Raw genomic sequence first — 22,002 nt, forward strand, 5'->3', positions numbered from 1 at the left:
TATTATGCAAAGGGAAGTTCTAACGACAAAACAGGCTAAAGGGTGTAAAGATATTGTGAACATACTTGTAAATATATCGATTGACATGAGCAAAGAGTCAATCTGTTTGATAGTAGCTTGATCCAACAGTAAAAAACAAATCATCATCAGGGTATATCTCAGTGTACCTATCCCATAATCCATATTGCCTGAACCTGAAAAAACCAAGAAAATACATTTCTAATTATGCAAAATAAACCAACATAAAACTTGATAGAAAATAGCTATTTGAATGAAATTTAGCTCACCTTTCTACATTATTTACAACATATAATTGGTTCAGAAGTCTTGGTTGTGCATCAGGAATGAAGAATTCAGCAGCAGTCCTTTCAGGAATTCCTATTTCCCATAATGTTGGACCATTCCTTGGCGCATCATATACTAGAGTTTCTACTCTTGTTCTTGATCCTGTTTTATCCATAGCCATATTAGAGTAGTGAAAAATCATATTTTTCGCTCTATTTCAGATTAAATACTCCCTCTATTTTTAGTCTATCAAGCTTTCCATTTTTCCCTTAGTAAGTGCTATTTGTGAGCATCTAATTTTGGCTATATTTATATATTTCACCATTTTTTAGTATTTAAATAGTTTTAAGTTTAATCTTTATATTTTAGCTTTATTTTGTTTTTAGTAGATTTATTTAATAAAATTTAAAACTACAAAAATAGTCACACTTCTTGTATTTTCTCTTAGGTCTAACTATTCTTGATCTTTCTACATTTTTTAAGCTAAGCATTTTATTAGTTTTAAAAGAAATGACAAACTAAAATGAAGAAAAAAATAAAATCAATTATTTTATGCCAACTTAGATAAAAAGTTTGGTAACAAATTTATTATTTTAAAAAAAGAATCCCTTAGGCCTTACCAGCACAATTTTGAACGCACATGCACACATTTACTTTATCCCTTTTCCCCATCTTCCTCACATCACACACCCACTACTCATCCTTGGCCCACTCACAAATTATTACTTATAATTATTCTCTCACAATCCATACTCACACTCTTTCTCTTTAACAACTCACACCATCACTCTCTTTTACATATATAAAAACACTCTATCATACACGGAGGAAGGAGAACGCTACTGACTAAAAAGAAGAGCACACATTCTGAAAAAAAATAAAAATGCAGCAACATCAATCATAAACCCAGCTCCAAAACAGTCCATAAACCACCCTTAAACTAACCTGAGAGCACCGAAAGAGGTCCTTTGTGAGTCTGGGTTCGAAAGCTTTTATTTGAGGTTGCCGTTCGATTTTTGGTCTTGTGGTTGAGGTCCTGGTTTTTGATTTGTTGTTCAGTCCGTTCAATCAAAGAGCCTTTAAAATTTGAGTTTTGAGGTCCGCAATTCCTACCTTGTCTCTGATTAATGCACTTTTAGTATTCTACATGCTTTGAATAAAATAATATTCTTAATTCTCATGATAACATTTTCAACTTCTGAGCTTACATCACCATGTATCTTCCTTTAGCATATTTTAAATGGTGATTTGTCCTGTTTTTCATTCTGTCTTAATTTTCTTTCTTGTTCATTTGTTTAGTCTTACTTTATACTTCATGTTTTATTAGTATCATGAATCTGGATCAAGATTGGGTCATCGTGCAGCTAAGATTATTGTAAATAAATGGGTCATATCTGCTAATTGGGATTAAAAACAGAATTTGGGCCTAATGGAGTAACCTTGGATAATGTGGATTGGGCTTTAAGAATTAATGTAGTCACTACATCTTTAAGCGGTGGTTTGTAAAAGTTTTGAAGTGAACCAATTAAGCTTTAGTAAAGTTAGGTATACTTATACCTGTTAATCGGGCCGGGCTGACCCGTTTACAACCCAGTTCAGCTCGGGTCAGCCCGGTACTGTAGCGTGGAGGGCGGGAAGCGGGTTTCAAACGAACAGTTTTTTGATACCGGTGCACCGGAACCCGCTAAGCCCGTTAACGGGTTGTTAACGGGCTACAGCCCGATTTAGCCCGATTTTTAACTTTTTTTTTATTTTTTTTAAAAATACTTTTTTTTTTTTACCGTTGCCAACCGTCAAATTCAAATATGACCGTTGGCCAACGGCCTTTGTTTGCAGAAATGGCCATTTCGGCCTACCCTCTTAAGAAAATAGCCCCCACACCCCTAGTATTTGATAAATTATAATTTTAACCTTTTAAAAACTATAAATAGCCCCCTTTCTTCTTCATTTTTCCTCACAATTCACTCTCTTACTACTCTTATTCTCTCTTGATATTATTGATTATTGTTCTTAAATTCTCAATTACTTATTATTTCAAGTTTCATCAAATATTTAGTTTAGCTATTACAAAATTATTATTATCAAATATCAAGTATTCAAGTGAAGTGTGGTATCAACTATCAAGTATCGATCTATCAATTGAAGTTTGGTTTTTGATATCAAATTTAGTGCGGTATCCGAAATTCCGGTACACTTGTTCTATATCTTTCTCTTCTTTGGTATACATTTATTTTATTATTTAAAATTATTAATTTAATTTACATAATGGATATATTTAGAGCAGCCAAAAAAGCGTGCACTAGTAGAGGTGGTAGTAAGAAAACTTTCAAAAGATCAAGAGGTGGTGCTTGTTCTTCTAGTAGCTTTACACATATTTCTGAAAGTTCACGTGAAAATTTAAATGTAGATTATGAGGGACTTCAAGAAAATTATGGTATAGATGATGATTTAGATGATAATTTAGATGATATTCCATTTCCATCACCTGATAATCTTGAAACACCACCAGCTACACCTGGTAATGCTAGTCAAACTCAAAATATTAGGGGTGGAAGTCGTAATAATACAAGTAGGCCTCCCCTCCCTATTAAGAAGAATCGAAGATTAAGAAGTAAGTGTTGAAATTTTTTTGACAGACTAGAAGAAGATAAAAATTATGTAAGATGTAGAATTTGTAAGGACATTTATAAATATGAGACCGGTAAGGGAGGGGGAACTTGTCAACTTCGTAGGCACATGGTAGACAACCACCCTCTTGATTGGAGAGTGGATGAGGAAGATGGGCAACAAAAACTTAACCCGGGTACTAGAGGGTTAATGGGTAAATACGATATTAAGAAAGATCGGGAAGAATTAGTTAAAATGATTGTTTTAGGTTGTTTACCTTTTAGTTTTGATGTTTCACCATATCTTGTTACTTATATTCAAAGAATTTATAACCCTTTGTTTAAAGGTATTCCTAGAAGTACTTGTAGAGCTGATATCTTTAGGTTTTTTGGACAATATCAGACATATATACGTTATTTGTTCGCCAATCTTTCTTGTAGAATTTCTCTTACTTCTGATATTGGTCGTGTTGTAAATGGTAATGATTATTTGACTGTTACATGCCATTGGATAGATGGTAATTTTTGTATGCAAAAATGTATTATTGCTTTTAAATATGATGAAGATCAAAGTCATACTGGTGCATTTACAAGTAATACTATCCATGAAGTTGCTATATTTTATAATCGTGCAGAAAAAATTTTGTGTGTGTCATTTGATAATGCTTCTAACAACAATGCTGCTATTACAATATTAAAATTGCATCTACACCCACCACTTCCTGAAATATTTCATGTTAGATGTGCATGTCATATTTATAATTTGATTGTGAAGAGTGGCCTTGAATTATTTAGAGATGATATCACTTTAGTTAGAAGAGTTGTTGGTGTAATTCAAGAAAATAATAGAAGTGTTAGATTAAATGCATTTAAAGAAAAATATCTACACTATGGACTAAAACCAAAACTCATGCCTGAAGAAATAGTTACTAGGTGAAATTATACTTATTTATTCTTAAAATGTTGTTATAAATATAGAATGCCTATAACTGAAGTTGCTAATTCTCATTGTACCGATCCTAGCCGTTTGTTAATATTTAGAACTTGGGATGTCATTGAAGATGTTGTAAAGTTTTTACAAAAATTTTATGTGGCAACACTTGAGTTTTCTGGAGCTTATTATCCTACTATTGCAAATGGTTTAGTTCATATTGCTGAAATTTCTCTTTTACTACATAATTTGAAGAAGAAAGAAGGATATACTTCTATTGTTGAATCTATGCTAGATAAGTTTAAAAAATATTTTTACTCAATTCCCCCTATTTACCTAATTGGTGCTATTTTAAACCTTTCTATCAAAATGGCCACTTGTCGCCAATTAATCACTGCTTTATATTTTTATATGGATATTGGACCAACTGAAACTCCTGATATTGACACTTGTATTTCTGATCTACACAAATATTTAGAAACATTATATAATTATTATGCTAACATTGTTGATGCTTCTTCTGCTGTAGATGCAAATATTCCTTCAAGTTCAGTTTCAACATCTGGGACCAGTGCTTTGGATGATAATGATGGTGTTGAAGATTATTTGATTTGGTCTACAATAGGGGAGCATCAACAAACCAGTAGCAGGAATATTGATGAACTTCAACTCTACTTGCAAAAGTCAGCAGAGCCCCGCCCAAAGGAATTTCTACCACTGGGTTGTGGAGGAGCAACTCAAATCAATTTCCTGTTCTTTCGGCCATGGCTCGAGACGTGCTAAATGTGCCGATTTCAACCGTCGCATCAGAGAGCGCATTTAGCCAAGCAAGGCAGCAACTAGGAGATACCCGTCATTCATTGGGTAGCAATGCTTTAGAAATTTTAGTGTGCTTCAGAGATTGGATAAGATCAGAACGACGAAATCAAGGGCGTGACGAGGTAGATGAAGCGGAGGACCAAGAAATTGGAGATATAATGGTTTATGATTCTAATTCAACCAATGCCGGAAACCAAGAACCCCATGTTGGCATGGATGAACTTACAAAAATGATGCAAAGCATATGATGTACTATTTATTTTTTATAATTGTTGTAAACTTTTAATTTGCAAGTTCAAAAATAACAAAATCAAAAAAGAACTTGCAACTCAATTTGAAGTATTATATATTATTCAATAAAAATATCAAATGAAAGTCTTCGAAGCTTGATCCTTACATATAGGTCTTATTAAATAATTTTTTGTAGCCACTTACTTTCAAATTTTAATTTTAACATTATAAAATTCAAATTTCAAATTTAAAATTTTAAACTTCAAAGTTTAATTCTAAGCCTTAAAAGTTTGCAAACACTTAAGTATCAATAACAATGAATAAGAAAAACAAAATTTACTTTAAAAAAAAAATCCACGGCCCGCTAACAACCCACTAAGCCCGAACCCGGACGGACAAAAAAAAACTCAAAAAAGTGCAGCCCGCTAACAGCCCGCAACGTTAAACGGATGGGCTGATTTTTTTTGTGGCCAGCCCGTCCCAGCCCGCCCGTTAAACACCCATAGGTATACTTTTGAGTTGCAATTTCGATCCAGTCACTTTAAAATTCTTTGGTTTACTCATAAACTAGAGTATATGATTGCTTATTCACATAAATCATTCTATAACTTTGGACTCTCACATAATCTTAAACATAGGGAAAAGAAATAATTCATGAACATCGTAGCATGCTTTTAGGCGCGATTAGTAAAGTAAATTACCATGGCTATGGGTACGGTTCCCGTGGCATAGCTATGATACGTAATCCCAAATTCGAGTGCACGCTTGTGTGACTTGACCCCAACTTCAAAGCAATAATAAATTAAACATGTTGTAAATCGCGAGCGTTTTACACGACGCGGTTTGCAATGTGTACATAGGAAAAATAAATAATTCATGAACATCGTAGCATGCTTTTAGGCACAATTAATAAAATAAATTACCATGGAAAATAATCTTATGTGCGGTTTGGAGTGTGAGATAATGTTAAAGATGGGGAAAATAAATAATTAATGAAGATGGTAGGATGGTTTTAGGGGTATTAATAAAATAAATTACCATGGCTATGGGTACGTTTCTCGTGGCATAGCTATGATACGTAACTGATAGAATATAAAGGTCTACCAAACTCTATAGAGAACTAGGTTCTCTATCAGTTCCATTAGAACACACACACACATACTGCAGTAAATAGATGACAAGAGGAATTTTACGTGAAAAATTTCCAGCTCAACGGGATTAAAAACCACGACCTACCCTTGTAGGATTTCAACTTCACTATTGAGCAACTTTTAGATTATAACCTATGCAACTTAGGAATTAACTTCTTAATCCCTCACTAACTTGTAATACTCTATTACAAGCCACTTTGTAATAACTCTATTACAAAGACTTTACAACTCGACTAACTCTAGCCAAGACTCAAAAACAAAGGTTAAGGTTTACAAAGAGTTTCCTACAGAATACTTCTGAACAAGCTAAGTAGGAAATACAATTTTAGAACTATTACAAAGTTACAACTCAACTAAGGACATACAATGACTTGCTGTGGGAAATTGGTCCGTAGTAGTATTGTTCTTTGTTCTTGATGCACTTGAGAATTGATTGCTTGATCTTCAATGACCGTGTGAGAGCTTCGTTGATTACTCTAAGTGGACAACCGATATGTTTTACCTTCCATGATGTTAGTAATATGTTTGTGACATCACTAGGATGATGTAAGCAAGGTAGGTAAAAGACACTCCCTATAAAGTTGACTGCTGCACTATTTCTGCACTATAGCGTGTGCAGGCAATAAATTTATAGTTGGGGCAGTTGACTTGTACTATTTCCTCGGGACGCGATATTTATTTGTTCCCTCTGTTGTTCCTCTGACTCTGAAGAGTTGAAGCATATTCCAAGCTGGAACCTTTCGATCTTAAGATCTTGAGGATATGTAACTGGTTCCTTATCTGGTTCTTGACAGTAAGTTTGTTAGTTCATCAAAACATAAAGCAAGGTAGTTGTAACCTATCAATTTTTCCATTTTTGATGATGACAAACTTATAATTGAAGATCCCAAAAAAAATGCACAGAACCAGACCGTGAACCAGAAAAACCTTAAGTTTCCCCCATGAGTCTGTATTCCCTCTTAATCAGTGCTCATTAATCATTTATGCAATCAATTATGCACATTAATCTTCCCCCTTTGGCATCATAAAAAGAAGAGAAGTTAGTATATAGCAAAAAGAAGTCTAGCTTGAGTTAACTCATGCCACTTGTGTGCACACAACATGACTAAAAACAGAGCATAAAGACAAGGCATAGTTAGCAAAAAGGGAAAAGCTTGCATTAGCATTAATTTGGATTTTTCAACAAGAGCAGAGTCAATGTTACTACCACCATCCATAGTTTTGAACAACAAAACAAAATAAAAAAAACACCACCAACATCATCATAAAAGAAACTAACACTGAGGGAATAGACTGGACAGGGAAGGGACGCTGTTTAGGGAGCATTGGATGGAGATGGCTTATAAAGGGCTTAGATGACTAAATCCATTTGAGCATTTGTTGATATTTGCTCATTGAGCAGTTTCTCTTTCAGGTCCTCCACTTGTTTCTTGAGCTCAACATTCTCTCTTGTTAGACGAACAATCTCTTCTCCTTGAGAACAACTGAGATATGGTAGAAGTGCTTCCAACCCCTCCAATTTTCTCGATACACTCACATTCTTCAAGAGTAGCTTTGGAAAAAGTTTGCTTCTTTGTGCCCACTTTAGCTTGTCCCAGGGGAACCTTGAAGTGTATAAAGACCTTGGTGAGAAGGAACCCATACAGCAACCCATGATTACCATCTTTAAAGTATGCCACTTTGTTCATGTGCTCTATCATAATCCGAGGCAGATTGATGGTAGTGAAGTTGTCGAGTGCTTTCATGAGGAACATGTCTGCACGAGAGGTGATAGATCTTCTCCCAGCTCGAGGCAGCAGTACCTTGTTCACCATCTCAAACAGCAGTTGATATACAAGAAGGAGGGCCTTCTTCTGAACCCGTTCCCCTTGCTGAACTGCTCTGTCCTTTAATATGGCATTTCTGAAATTTTGAGAATAGGATCCATGAACACTAGATAGCCCTTCAGCAGGCACACCAAGAATGGACCCCAACAAGGCAGAGTCCATCACAAGTGGAACCTTTCGATCTTAAGATCTTGAGGATATGTAACTGGTTCCTTATCTGGTTCTTGACAGTAAGTTTGTTAGATCATCAAAATATAAAGCAAGGTAGTTGTAACCTATCAATTTTTCCATTTTTGATGATGACAAACTTATAATTGAAGATCCCAAGGAAAACGCACAGAACCAGACCGTGAACAAAAAAAACCTTAATTTTCCCCTCGAGTCTGTATTCCCTCTTAATTAGTGCTCATTAATCATTTATGCAATCAATTATGCACATTAATCTTCCCCCTTTTGGCATCATAAAAAGAAGAGCAACTAGTATATAGCAAAAAGAAGTCTAGCTTGAGTTAACTCATGCCACTTGTGTGCACACAACATGACTAAAAACAGAGCATAAAGATAAGGCATCGTTAGCAAAAAGGGAAAAGCTTGCATTAGAATTAATTTGGATTTTTCAACAAGAGCAGAGTCAATTTTACTACCACCATCCACAGTTTTGAACAACAAAACAAAATAAAAAAACACCACCAACATCATCATAAAAGAAACTAACACTGAGGGAATAGACTGGACAGGGAAGGGACGCTGTTTAGGGAGCATTGGATGGAGATGGCTTATAAAGGGCTTGGATGACTAAATCCATTTGAGCATTTGTTGATATTTGCTCATTGAGCAGTCTCTCTTTCAGGTCCTCCACTTGTTTCTTGAGCTCAACATTCTCTCTTGTTAGACGAACAATCTCTTCTCCTTGAGAACAACTGAGATATGGTAGAAGTGCTTCCAACCCCTCCAATTTTCTCGATACACTCACATTCTTCAAGAGTAGCTTTGGAAAAAGTTTGCTTCTTTGTGCCCACTTTAGCTTGTCCCAGGGGAACCTTGAAGTGTATAAAGACCTTGGTGAGAAGGAACCCATACGGTAACCCATGATTACCATCTTTAAAGTATGCCACTTTGTTCATGTGCTCTATCATAATCCAAGGCAGATTGATGGTAGTGAAGTTGTCGAGTGATTCCATGAGGAACATGTATGCACGAGAGGTGATAGATCTTCTCCCAGCTCGAGGAAGCAGTACCTTGTTCACCATCTCAAACAGCAGTTGGTATACAAGAAGGAGGGCCTTCTTCTGAACTCGTTCCCCTTGCTGAACTGCTCTTCCTTTAATATGGCATTTCTGAAATTTTGAGAATAGGATCCATGAACACTAGATAGCCCTTCAGCAGGCACACCAAGAATGGACCCCAACAAGGCAGAGTCCATCACCATATCAACTCCATTCACCAACACACAGATGTGATCATCTTCAACTTTAAAAAGGTCAGCATAGAAACTTTGAACTTCCTCCTCATACACCATTGGAGCATCATTTGTGAACAAATGTGTCCACTATTGGAACTCACAGATCTCAACAAGCTGTCTCATACCAGCCTCCTCCAAGATATCGGGGGCAAATGTGCGGCCCCATAGCACCCTTTGACTTTTTAACCTCTCTTTCCCAGCACTCCTTGGATCACCCACTCTGGCCTTCTTTGAGGAACCAGGTTCCTCATCCGTATTAGCTTTTCTCTTAGTATACTTGCAAACATTCTTTCTTTTTTCATCAAACTTCACAGACTTTTCACCAAATTCTTCCATCACCCTGGCAGCAGACTCTTCTACCAACTTATCACCAGATTCTTTCACCATATTTTCACTAGCAACAACATCATCAGACTTGTTCAAACTTTCAGCAGACACATAAGATCCCCTTTTAGGCTTGGGGAAACCATGCTTATGTGAGCGCTTTCTAGTCAAGGAACCAGGTTCCTCTTCTATTTCATTGTCCACATTCATAACTAGCACTGTCTTCTCGCTCACAACTTTCCCATCTTTCACTAATTTTCTTCTCCTTGACTTAGCTTGGCTGTTCTTAAGCACAGACTCAAGAGCCTCCTTCCTTTGCAACCTTGTAGTAGGTCGCTTAGGAGTGGAATCTTGAGCAACCATTGTTCTATACCTAGTCAAGCTAGCAATTGGCATATAATCAGAATCCTCCTCACTAACACCTTTTTCTTCTCTAGACACAGATCTTTTCTCAGGATCACCACACACAAAGGCTCAGCATCATAATGAGGAGATGGCACAGGGTCAACACTGACCTGGGGATCTTGAGAGGACCCCTGAGTTAAATCCTCCTGGGAGAAATCAGGTCCCTCATTTGGTACCCCAGTAGTATTGTCCTGTGCCGATGTTCAACAGGCACAAGCTCTCTATCCTCTTTCACAGTCTTAGACTCATCTCCTTGAGTTCCAAAACCATCATCTTCTCCTTCTATAACAACCCCTTCATGAGCTATGGACAACATGTTCTCTATTACCTCATTTTCTTGTACATCCATGGAAAACTCAGTAGAGAAAGGAGTGTTACCTGTGGACACAAGATCAGGAGCAGTCGTTGTTGAGTCAAGCTTCTCAAAACTATCAGTTGGATATACCTTTGACCCCTTCTTCATAGGCGATCTTGAAATTGCCTGATTTTCTTCTTTGTCAGCAGTACTCTATTCATCCCCTTTTTTTTCGGCGAAGTAGGAGAAGGGCTCTGGGCTAAAAATCTTTGGGGAGTTAATATTTTGTGACTCCTATGAGAACCAGAACTCGAGTGGGTAGGAGAGGAGACAGAGTGTGGGGGTGAATCTGTCCCAGGGTTTTGGTTTGCAGTGGTGTGGGGTGAGGAGTCTAATATGGGTGTGTCAACAGGTGAGGACTCAATGGGTATGTCACTTGGAGCACTCGAGGTTGTTTGATGTTCAGCCATGGTGAGAAGAAGAGATGGGATTTGGCAGTTTGAGGAGAGGCAGGAGAATGAGGTTTTGACGTTTGATGGGAGAAGTTGTAACAGTGATAGATGAAGTTATGATAGATGAGGGAACTGTTAAGAAAGGGTAGCAGTTTTGGGAGTCGGGTCGATAATTATCGGGTAAGACATTTGGGTTCACAAGACGTAGTGAAAAGAAACTGATGGACTGATGATGTGGCACTTGTTTTATCCATTCAAAATTGTGCATTAGAGAACAGAGAAACTACTAACCTCTGTCAGGGGTACCAGGTTCCCTGACAAATCTTGCATCTATAAGCTTTTCCCTTTTTACCAGCGCGAACTTCATCAACTGCTCGTAATCCCCATCCATCAGATTCTCTGCGAGGTGGTTGGTTAAAGCTTGCCCCTTGATAGCCTTCTGAGTTATGTACACAATGTCAAATTTGCTAAGGAGAATTTGCCATTTAGCAAGATTTCCGGTCGACATCGGCTTCTGGAAGATGTACTTGAGCGGGTCAAGCCGAGATATAAGATGCGTAGTGTATGCTGATATATAATGCCTTAGTTTCTGGGCAATCGAAGTCAAAGCACAACAAGTGCGTTCTATCAAAGTATATTTGGCCTCGCATTGCGTGAACTTCTTACTTAAGTAGTAGATGGTAGAAGTCCTGCTCCTTTCTCCCAATTTCATTATGCTGTCCCAATACATAACCAAAGGCGTTATCAAAGACTGACAGATATAGTAATAATGGCTTCCCAGGCTCGGGGGGACCCAACACTGGTGTCACTCCCCAAAACCGTGGAGCGCGACCGACGCTCAACCGAGTGAACCCGACCGAGCAAGCCTGTTAGATTTCTTCTACCCAAACTCATTTATGAATAAAGAGAATATATGTTTTCCTTGATTAAACAATAAAGTGGCCGTGTATGCAATTACCAATTTCTTACCATAAAGTAACAAATGGATAAGTAATACAACCACAACATAGCATAGTTTGTCTTTCCCAGTACCAATACACAACCCACACTATGTCTACGGAGCCTCTATAGATAAAGAAGAGTACAATGATAATACCGGCAACAAGGCCCTGACTATACCTCAGCCATAATACATAAAGAACAAAAGATACATGACCCCGGGATGAAGTTGGGCTCACCAAGTCAGCTGGGAAGAAGGTGTATTACTATCACTGATCAATGTCTCCTGCTGTGGAACCACCTGCATCCATTTAAAGATGCAGCGCCCCCGACGAAAGGGATGTTAGTACTGTCGAATAGTAGTAGTATAAAAACTAAACACCAATTTAAGAATTTAGAAATACAAGATAATTATGATGAACCAGTGCGGCAATAGAATAATAAAGATAATTGTCTCAACCATAGCAAGCTTATTGAAAGCTATCAACAACATTTATAGGATTCAAGATGAGATCCTCTATAACCATCTTCACACAAAGTGGCCCCGCCGCCTCACCTGATGTATGCAGGTGGAGGTGTACGTACAGTACCATAACTCTAATCAAGTGGCCCGGCTGTCGCACCTCAATGTATGCGAGTGGATATATAACCACAGTACCAAGAACCTACACAAAGCGGCTATGCCACCTCACCCTAATGTGTGCGGGTGAAAATGCATCAATGATACCAATACCAATACCAACACACTATTTGCTCTGTAATCATCATGCGTGTCTACCTGTAACGGTATAGAGATGAGATAGACTTTGCCAGAAAACACATTTTAGCTAATTTTACTTGAACATGTCTTTCATAGCCAATCATCGAGGGACCGGGTTCTCAGTTGGGCTTTATTAATCCCAGTGCCAGACGATTTCTTTCAAAATATTCTCTACTCAAGGCCTTGGTAAATATGTCTGCAATCTAATATTCTGTGCTGCAGAATTTCATGCAAATGAGCCCATTTTTAACATTGTCTTTGAGGAAGTGATGAGCACGTCAATGTGTTTGGTTCTCTTATGTTGGACTGGTTTTTTGGCATATTGAGTGCACTTGTATTGTCGCATAAGAGAGGCACACAATCTGAGAACATTCCAAAGTATTCCAACTGCTGCTTGATCCACAGCGACTGAGCACAGCAAGAAGCAATTGCTACATATTCCGCTTCTGCAGTTGAGAGTGCCACTGGGTTTTGCTTCCTTGTACCCCACGAGATTAGGCAAGAACCCAGGAAATATGCCATTCCAGACGTGCTTTTCCTGTCCTCCAGATATCCTGCATAATCAGTGTCAGCATACCCAATAAGATCAAAGGTGTCACCTGAGAGATAGTAGAGAACCAGGTCCTGCGTTCCTTTGAGATATCTCAATATTCTCCTGGCAGCTTTCAGATGAGATTCCTTTGGATTGGATTGAAACCTTGCACAAAGGCCCATGCTGAACACAATGTCTGGTCTGCTTGCAGTAAGATACAAGAGTGACCCTATGATCCCTCTATACATGGTCTGATTTATAGAGGAACCAGGTTCATTCATCTCTAGACGGGTAGCTGTGGCAATAGGGGTGTCGATGACTTTTGATGCTTCTATGTGAAACCTTTTCAGCAATTCCTTGATGTACTTCTGCTGACTTATCAATGTTCCCTTTGAGATTACTTCACTTGAAGTCCTAGAAAGAAATTTAATTTGCCCATCATACTCATCTCGAACTCACTCCCCATGAGTTTTGCAAATTCTTCACAAAGAGAGTCAGCTGTGGCTCCAAAGATGATATCATCAACATATACCTGAACAATGAGCAGGTTCCTCCCTCATTTCTTCAGAAAAAGAGTGTTGTCAATTTTTCCTCTTGTAAATCCATTTTCTAGAAGGAATTTTGACAACCTTTCATACCAAGCCCGGGGAGCCTGCTTTAGCCCGTACAATGCCTTGTCCAGTTTGAACACATGCTCAGGATGCTCGTGACTCTCAAAACCAGGAGGCTGCTTGACATAGACTTCTTCTTTCAGATAGTCATTTAGAAATGCACTTTTGACATCCATTTGGAAAAGTGTGAACTCTATATGAGATGCAAAGGCAATAAGAATTCTAATGGCTTCCATTCGAGCAACTGGAGCAAACGTTTCATCATAATTGATCCCTTCTTCTTGATTGTAGCCTTGAACTACAAGCCTTGCCTTGTTTCTTATTGTATTTCCAAACTCATCAAGTTTGTTCCTGAATACCCACCTGGTTCCTATGATGGTTCGATCTGCAGGTCGAGGGACCAAGTGCCATACCTTGTTTATTTCAAATTGATGCAGCTCCTCTTGTATGGCTGTGATCCTGTCTGCATCTTTCAATGCTTTTTTGATGTATTTGGGCTCTATTTGAGAAAGAAAGGCTGAAAAGGCAAGTGAATTTCTAGCTTTTGATCTGGTTTGAACACTTGAGTCAAAAGGGGTGATTATGTTGTCAAGAGGATGTGAGCTTTTGTGCTTCCAGTTTGGTACCTGAATCTCATTTGTAGAGGACTCAGGTATATCTGACTGAGGTTCTTTGGCTACTTCTTACTTCAGCAAGTGTAGTACCTTGGACTGTATCAACAACTCTATTTTCAGCTTCATTTGTTGTGAACGTGGGACCAGGTTCCTCTCTGGATGGAGATGTATTTGTATCATCTTTTCTAGATTCCTCGACATGACTCATCATGTCTGCCTTTCCATTTGCCATGTCAATAACTTCACCTAGAACAAATAAAGGTTCTCCATCTTGGTCAACATGTTTGTCCTTCTCACAGGAGAGGTGAGATTCATCAAAGAAAATAAGTATACTCGCTTCAACACATTGAGTCCTTTTGTTGTATACTTTGTAAGCTTTGCTTTGGGATGAGTATCCCAGAAAGATTCCTTCATCACTTTTGGCATCGAATTTTCCAAGAGCTTCCTTTCCATTGTTGAGGACAAAACATTTATACCCAAAGGTCCTTAGATGTGTCATCTTGGGCTTCCTTCCATTCAGTAGTTCATATGGAGTCTTGTTCAGAAGGGACTTGATCATGCACCTGTTCACCAAGTAGCAGGCAGTATTGACGGCTTCTGCCCAAAAAATCTTTACGATCCCACTGTCAATCAACATTGTCCTTGCCATGTCTTCAAGAGTTCTATTTTTCCTCTTCATAACACCATTTTGTTGAGGTGTTCTTGGAGCCGAAAAAGTGTGAGTGATACCATTTTTAGTACAGAACTCATCAAATTTGGCATTGTCGAACTCTGTCCCATGATCAGACATGATGCAAGCTACATTATTACCCATCTTCACTTGAATCCTTTTGACGAAAGCAACAAACACTTCAAAGGTTTCATCCTTAGTTTTGAGAAATAGGGTCCAGGTGAATCTGGAGTAATCGTCGACTATAACGAAGATATATTTCTTTCCCCCCCTGCTTGCCACCCCCATAGGTCCACATAGTTCCATGTGAAGAAGATCAAGTGACTTTGAGGTACTGACTTCCTTTTTGGGCTTGAGTGAGGATCTGACTTGCTTACCTTTTACACATGCATCACACACTTTGTGATTCTTGAAACTTGACTTGGGCAGACCACGAACCAGGTCCTTCCTGACCAATTTGTTCAGCAACATAAAGCTTGCATAACCCAACCTCCTATGCCATAATTCAGCATCATCATCAATAACACTTAGACAGTTGAGATCACCATTCTGCAGAGACTCAAAATCAGCAACATAGATATTTTGTATCTTTTTGCTACTAGCACCACCTCACCAGTCACTATGTTTGTGGCTGTACATAATTTTGACACAAATTCCACCTTGTTTCCCTTGTCACAGATCTGGGAAATACTTAGCAAGCTATACTTCAACCCGTTCACGTAGTACACATTTTTAATTGAGTGTGAGAGAGACTTCCCAATCCTTCTAACTCCCAGAATGTATCCTTTCTTGCCATTACCAAAGGATACACTCCCTCCTTGTAGGGCTTTAAGTGAAAGGAAATCAGTTGTACTTCCAGTCATATGCTTTGAGCAGCCACTATCCATGTACCATTGTAGGCTGCTTCCTTTCACTGTTCCCTGCACAAGAAAATCAGGAGTTAGACTTAGGAACCCAAAGGATTTTGGGTCCCTTGTAATGAGGAAAGGGGTGAATAAGGGATCTTCTGGTCCAAGCAGGCATCATGCATTTTTTATATGAGGGACCAGGTTCTCTACCAGTAGTTACTTTTTTAGTGAAAACTTTGTTTTTCTGTTGTGACTGAAATCTGGTCTTACAGTTTTCTTTAAAGTGCCCAGTGTTGCCACAGTGAGTGCAAAGCCAATTATCAGGTATAGTAACATACTTGCTATGAGGGTTGTAGGGAATCTTTTCCCTTTGGAACCCAATCCCCTGCATGTTTCCCCCATTGTTGGTGTACATGGCAGTGATAGCATCAGGGGATCAGGTCCACTTGAGTGATTTTTCAAGATCACTCTTCACTCTTCCTAGTTCTTCATGAAGTTGTTTATTTTTCTCAAGCTCATCACACATACTAAACTTCACTGAATTTAACTCACTTTCAAGCTTAATGTGTGCCTCGCTTGCAACTTCCTTTCCCTTATGAGAATTTTTAGGCCTACTCTCTATTTAGGTTCTCCAATCGTTTCCTTCAAGTCCACTACCACCACTAATAGGTCATCTCTCTCATGCTCAATATTAGCAACTCTCTCAACTAAGACTTCTTTTTCCTTTCTTAAACACTCAAAGGTCTCTTTTAGGTCTACCACAACGACCATTAGATCATCTCTTTCATATTCTATATTTGCAATACTTCAGGTTCTCAATTGTTTCCTTTAAGTCAACAACCACGATTACTAAGTAATCTCTGGTTTGCTCTGCTTCTCCTAACTCCACAGTTAATACATCTTTATCATTTATAAGACTGTGATAAGCATCAATTAATACATTTTCCAAAAATATGAGTTTTTTAGGCGAATAAAATTTCAGATTTCTCTAAACATCCAAAAAATTTACCTCATCATCGTCGTCATCTTCATCATCATCAGACTGAGCCATCAAGGCAAAGATTGAGTCATACTCAGTTCCTTCACTTTCCACTACCATCATTGAACTATCACCATGATAATTTTCTTCTTCATATTCACTAGAGAGTCTCCCCATGCAACAAGAGCTTGCTTTACAACATTGTTAGCGACATTCTTTCTCTTGAAGCATTTATCAGGAATCGTGTTCCTCTTGGCTGCTTTGTCAAAGTTGTTTTTGTACTGATATTGTTTTAAGAGAGGGCACTCCTTGATGAAGTGTCCTGGCTTGCCACATTTATAGCAGAGGTCATAATATTTTGGCTTGCTAGAGTTTCCCCTTTTTGGAATGCCTCCATTCCTACGAACCATCTTCTGGAATCTTCTTGTCAAGTAAGCCATATCACCATCCTCACCACTTGAATCATTACTGTCTGTCTTGAGGACCATGTTCTTCTCCCTTTTGGGTTCTCTTCTTTCATTGTCCTCCTCCTCCTCCTTCTCCTCCTCCTTCTTCTTCTCCTTCTTCTCCTCCTCCTCTTTCTCCTCCTCCTTCTCCTCCTCTTTCTTCATTTCATATGTTTTTAGATTTCCAACAAGTTCATCTATGGTCAGTGTATGCAAGCCCTTCTCCTCTGTAATGGTGTTCACTTTGCTTTCCCAAGAACTGGGCAAAACACTAATGATTTTCCTGACAAGATTGTTTCTTGGAATAGTTTCACCAAGAGAGTGAAGCTCATTAATGATGGAGGTGAAGCGAGTGTGCATATCTTGGATGGATTCATCATCTTTCATTCTGAAGAGCTCGTATTCAGTTGTGAGCATGTCGATCTTGGATTGCTTAACCTGTGTTGATCCTTCGTGAGCTGTCTGAAGAGCCTCCCAGATTTATTTTGCTGATTGGCATGCCGATATCCTATTATATTCATCAGGACCAATGCCACAAACAAGAATTTTCTTTGCACGAAATTTATTTTCTATGGCCTTTCGATCAGCGTCATTGAATTCCTTCCTTGTCTTGGGAATGGCTACAACTGGGTCGCCAAGATTCTTGGTGGGAACAAAAGGTCCGTCACATATGACATCCCATAGCTCAGAATCTTCAGCCATGATGAAGTCGTGCATCCTAGTTTTTCACCATCCGTAATACTGTCCATTGAACCTAGGTGGTCTGTAAGTAGACTGATATTCTTCGAAGTTTGGAGGAGCATCCATGAGGATCCTTTCTAGGTGTTAACCCGATAGAAAGAACCTTCTCTGATACCAATTGATAGAATATAAGGGTCTACCAAACTCTATAAAGAACTAGGTTCTCTATCAGTTCCACTAGAACACACACACACTGCAGTAAATAGATGACAAGAGGAATTTTACGTGGAAAATTCCCAGCTCAACGGGATTAAAAACTACGACTTACCCTTGTAGGATTTCAACTTCACTACTGAGCAACTTTTAGATTACAACTTATGCAACCTAGGAATTAACCTCTTAATCGCTCACTAACTTGTAATACTCTATTATAAGCCACTTTGTAATAACTCTATTAGAAAGACTTTACAACTCGACTAACTCTAGCCAAGACTCAAACATAAATGTTTAAGGTTTACAAAGAGTTTCCTGCAGAATACTTCTGAACAAGCTAAGTAGGAAATACAATTTTAGAACTATTACAAAGTTACAACTCAACTAAGGACATACAATGACTTGTTGTGGGGAACTGGTCCGTAGTAGTGTTGTTCTTTGTTCTTGATGCACGTGTGAATTGATTGCTTGATCATCAATGACCTTGTGAGAGCTTCGTTGATTTCTCTAAGTGGACAACCGATATGTTTTACCTTTCTTGATGTTAATAATGTGTTTGTGACATTACTAGGATGATGTAAGCAAGGTAGGTAAAAGACACTCCCCATAAAGTTGACTGCTGCATTATTTCTACACTGTAGCGTGTGCATGCAACAACTTTACAGCTAGGGCAGTTGACTTGTACTGTTTCCTCGGGACGCGATAGTTATCTATTCCTTCTGTTGTTCCTCTGACTCTGAAGATTTAAAGCATATTCCAAACTGGAACCTTTCGATCTTAAGATCTTGAGGATATGTAACTAGTTCCTTATCTGGTTCTTGACAGTAAGTTTGTTAGATCATCAAAACATAAAGCAAGGTAGTTGTAACCTATCAATCCCCAAATTTGAGTGCACGCTTGTGTGCTTGACCCCAACTTCAAAGTAATAATAAATTATGATTAAATTCCATAATTGTTTTAAAATAATAGAAAGTGGATAGGTAAAACATGGAAATCCAGTAAAACACAGTTTATCCAAAATTAATTTAAGCCAAGTTTAAGTCAATAAAGCGACCGTGCTAGAACCACGGGACTCGAAAAATGTCTTACACCTTCTCCCCAGTCAATAGAATTTCTTACCCGGACTTTGTTTTCGCAAACCAATAATAAAAGGGTCAAACCTTCCTTTGACTAGGGATTCAAATAAAAGGTGACTTGGAACACCAAAAATCAATTCCAAGTGGCGACTCTGAATAATAAAATAATCCCTACTTTTAAAATGTCACTTTAATTGTAAAAACTCTTTAACCCAGCAATCTATAACATATATCTTTTGGGGTAGAAAAGAGGTGTGACAGCTCTGGCGACTCTGCTGGGGACCATTCAAGAATTTGAGCTTGTACATACTGACTTTTATTTTGCTTTATTAATTTTGTATAGACTGTGATTTTCTTTGGGGCCTAATGTGCTACTTGTCTGCTTTTTACCGCTTTGATATTGTTGAACTGTACATTATAAATTATCCTCTATCGCACCCCTCTGAATTTTTTGATAGTTAGTTATGTTGTGTTTGCCTACCAACATCACAAAATTTATGTCCTGAGATAAATCCAGTTAGCCTACCAGCTTCTGTTGAAGGATTTAGTCACATATGTTTAGGCGGGAGAGTCGTTAGTTAACCAGTGTTGTTCTACTACTGGTGACGCTTGACGCTCCTCGGCTCGGGTTGTCCACCCGGGTAAGCCAGGCCTAGATACCATCTCCTTTAGGATTTGAAAACTCAGAAGAACAAGCTACAAGCAATGAATATCCCTGGTAGGCTATGCTTTATTTGCATCATGTGCATTGGACTTAGCGGGACTCGGCATAGGGGCCAGGCCCGTCTAGGACAAGTGCCAATTTTTCAGACCAACATGTTCATTTTTCTGTGCAATATGTAACATTATTTGGAAGGCTTTACTCAAATATTGACTGGCTTTAGGATATATTGATTTAATAGAGGAGAGAGAAAGAGAAAATTTCCTCTACATGTTCATAAAGTTCCCATTTAAAAAAAAAGTTTTGAAGGGTTCTAATATGTAAAATCACAATTTTCAAAATATTATTTAATTTATTTTGACCGAAATATGCGGGTCTGATTCTCACCAGACGTGAGATACGTAGGCAAACCTCATCGGTTCAGGCCCCAATATTTTTAAAAAAAACAAAAATCAAAAAATATTTTCCTTTTCCTTAATTCCCTCTTTAGAATTATTTTCTTAGAAAATCCAAAAAAAAAAAACTAAATCCAAAAATATTTTCCTTCTTTTCCGAAATCTTTCATTTGAAGAAAAAAAGAAGAAAAAAATTTTCAAATCAAAATCCAAAATATTTTCTTCCTTCTTTCATAATTGTTTTTTTCAAAAATTCCATAAAAAGAAAAAAAAATAAAAAAAATATATATTTAAAAATCTTTATAAAAAGAAGAAAAAGAAAAATGGGCCAGTCTAATCCCGATCTAATCGAACTACGCAGGGATTGGCGGAGAGACTTTAAGGAATAGTCATTTCGAGTATATATATATATATATATATATATATATATATATATATATATATATATATACACACACACACACACACACTTCATGATTATTTTGCTAATTCAACTTTATTTTTAGTCCCACAGTTTGGCTTTTTTTTTAAAATTCTTTTATAGAGTCAAAACCCGAGAAATCAGAATTTTTGTGTGTCAATAATATGTTTGATCAAAGCCTAATCTTGTGTCTGGGTAAATAGGTACACCATGAGTGGGGAAAGAGGTAAGCCTGAAAAGAGGCTCAGATCAGAAGGGATACCAGATTTTCTGATTGTCGATCAGATACCACAATTGTTGTGGGATTGGTGGAGAGACTTTAAGGAATACGAGCGAAACCAAGTAAAGAAATACTTGGGACATTTGGTTCACATGATTACAATCAAGCCCATGAGGGATATGATCGAAGCTTTGATTCTGCACTGGGATCTTGAAAATAATGTGTTCCGTTTTACCGACTTTGAAATGACTCCGACCTTGGAGGAAATCACCCATTTGTAGGGGTGGGGCCGCAATCTTCGCCGCCAAAGGCCCATCGTACCAAAAAATATGAATGAGGTTGTAGGTTTCTGAAGCTCTTGAACCTAAATTACGGACAATATGAAGGTTTAGGAGGCAAGTGGGTTAAGTTGGGATTTTTGTTTCACTTGTATGTCCTAGAATGCAATTTCGGAAGGAATGTGGAAAAATTGAAATCAAAGGAAGATAAGGAAACATGGAAGGTGCATAGAAGGTTTGCATTTATGGTTGCTTTTTTGGGGCGTGTAGTTTTCCCGGAAGGGAATGACACATTGACATCCACTTGGCAGGTGTAGCCGAGGCTCTGACCTCAGAAGGGGATAATTATACTTTGGTCCCTCTGATTCTTTCTTGAATTTTTCATGTTTTAACTAGATGTAAATTGGGCGAGCGAAACTTTGATGGCTGCAACATTTTGTTACAGATATGTTTTTTGGAGCATTTTTATCGTCATTGATGTCACCCAAATTCACACCACTAATTAAGATTGTGAAGCGGTCGATGCAATTATAATTACCTAACTTTGAGTCAGGATCGATTCCTCAGAGAGGTTATATTGGATTAGGTATATACTTAGACTAGGTGTATGACGTGCCTAAAATGTACTTCCACATACTTGGTTGTTTCTTTCTACTTCTAAAATTTATGCTATTGTTTGTAAATGTAAAGCTATAGAACGATATTTTTGGTGTTGTTGTTTTTCAAGTTTATAAAAGATTTAGGGTTGTGACTTCCACCTAGGTGGTTACCTAACGAGTTGTGGGCTTTAGGGCATATTTTGTTGGTCGTGGTGTAATAGAGCAATCAACACGCGATTACCCACTCGATACCTCTCGGTAGTTAGAGTGGT

At 38.0% G+C, this 22,002-nt stretch overlaps 1 long non-coding RNA gene and 1 pseudogene across 1 annotated transcript; one reads left to right on the top strand and one right to left on the bottom strand.

Moving 5' to 3' along the window:
• LOC138891436 (probable rhamnogalacturonate lyase B) overlaps positions 1–22,002 on the bottom strand; it is a 95,509-nt pseudogene that overhangs the window by 981 nt on the left and 72,526 nt on the right.
• LOC138891594 (uncharacterized) lies at positions 1,016–5,025 on the top strand. The gene is made up of 2 exons (XR_011407965.1): positions 1,016–1,383; positions 4,352–5,025. It is a non-coding gene; the product is annotated as an uncharacterized lncRNA (long non-coding RNA).

The sequence above is a fragment of the Nicotiana tomentosiformis genome, chromosome 5 (assembly GCF_000390325.3).
Source record: "Nicotiana tomentosiformis chromosome 5, ASM39032v3, whole genome shotgun sequence".
NCBI lineage: Eukaryota > Viridiplantae > Streptophyta > Magnoliopsida > Solanales > Solanaceae > Nicotiana > Nicotiana tomentosiformis.